Genomic DNA, 1504 nt, shown 5'->3' on the forward strand with positions numbered 1-1504 from the left:
GTCCAACAGCAGAGGGGAAGAAACTGTTCTTATGGCGAGAGGTTCTGGTCCGATTGGACCGGAGCCTCCTGCCTGAGGGGAGCAGGTCAAACAGACTGTGTCCAGGGTGAGAAGGGTCAGCAGTGATCCAAGCTCCACGCCCCAGTGTCCTGGAGGTATACAGCTCCTGCAGAGACCTACTCTGCAGGTCTATTAAGTAATGTACTTAAAGTTGGACTTGCTTGTTACTAGACTGAGTTTCCACATTATGTGCTTTATCTCCAAAGGTTGATCCAGTTCATCTGGACGTAGCGTTTTCAGTGGAACAATGGGCTGGGAGGTCAGTTCCTTCATCATCAGTTCCTTCGAACTGACCTTCCAGCCCATTGTTCCTTCACTGAGCTGGTTTCAGTCATTATGCAAATGCACTGTTTATAAGACTGGGAAACCTGCAGTCAGCTGAGACTGAAGAAGTCACTTGGATGAGTGACAAAACATTTCTCCCACTGAAAACACTACGTTCAGATTAACAGAATCAACCTTTGGAGATTTACTTATCTGGATGATTGAGCATGCATCAAGACATATGTGCTTTATCCTTCTACTTCATCACATTTACTCCCTTTACAATATTTTAAAGAGAAGTACCTAAAACTGCTGCTTGAATAGACCTAGCAGAGCCGGAGCAATATACTAATACTAATGTTAAAGAAAAAAGCTTGTCGTTGTGCATAATGCAGTCTACTTTCACTTTTGATTCTTCATTTTACTAAAAGAAAAACAACATTTTAAATGCTACTGTGAATGCCTTCATCAGCCACGGGCTACGTGGTGTCACATGATGTAAGTAATGGAAGTCTTAATGTCTCAGTGCATTTACCTGCGGTCTCCGGAAGCCTTTGACTTATTTTTTCCTTCAGCTGTTTCACTGTCATGTTCTGAAACTGCTCGTCAGTGTTGCACAGGTCAATCATCATCTTCTCTCCCCGTAGTCCATGAACCACAACCTGGTAGATCTTTCCCATTATGTGCTGGTTTCTGTGCCCCTGGTTTTGCTCTCGCAGTGCCTGTTGATGAAACTAATAATGACACTTTAGTTTCTTCTTTGGGTTCATCAGAGGGCTCACGAAACTTTCACTTTCATTTAGATAATTGTTTTTGTCGCTACTCATGAGACGTCTTATCTTTTACAATCAGCACCTCTTTTAAAAAAAACTGTCAAATATATATTGATGTTTCCTCAAAAGTGTAAATTAAAATATTTAAAAAAAAAGTTTTTAATATTTAACAGTGTTTGCTATAAAAAGGTTCATCACTGAGTTTATTCTTTGAGTTTATGGTCGTCATTATAGTTCCTGTGCAGCACTCAGCATGTAACAGCATAAATTACCAAGTGTGTGAATGTGATTCTTTATTAGCCGTTTCCCTGACTGGAAATCTAAACTGATATCTCAGTTTATGATGAGAGCAGGGCGTGTTTATTTACCTGCTGTTCCTCTTTAACACGCATCTCATTAAAAATCAC

The sequence above is a fragment of the Pundamilia nyererei genome, unplaced genomic scaffold, assembly GCF_000239375.1.
Source record: "Pundamilia nyererei isolate P.nyererei 1_Seehausen unplaced genomic scaffold, PunNye1.0 scaffold00700, whole genome shotgun sequence".
NCBI classification, from domain to species: Eukaryota; Metazoa; Chordata; class Actinopteri; order Cichliformes; family Cichlidae; genus Pundamilia; species Pundamilia nyererei.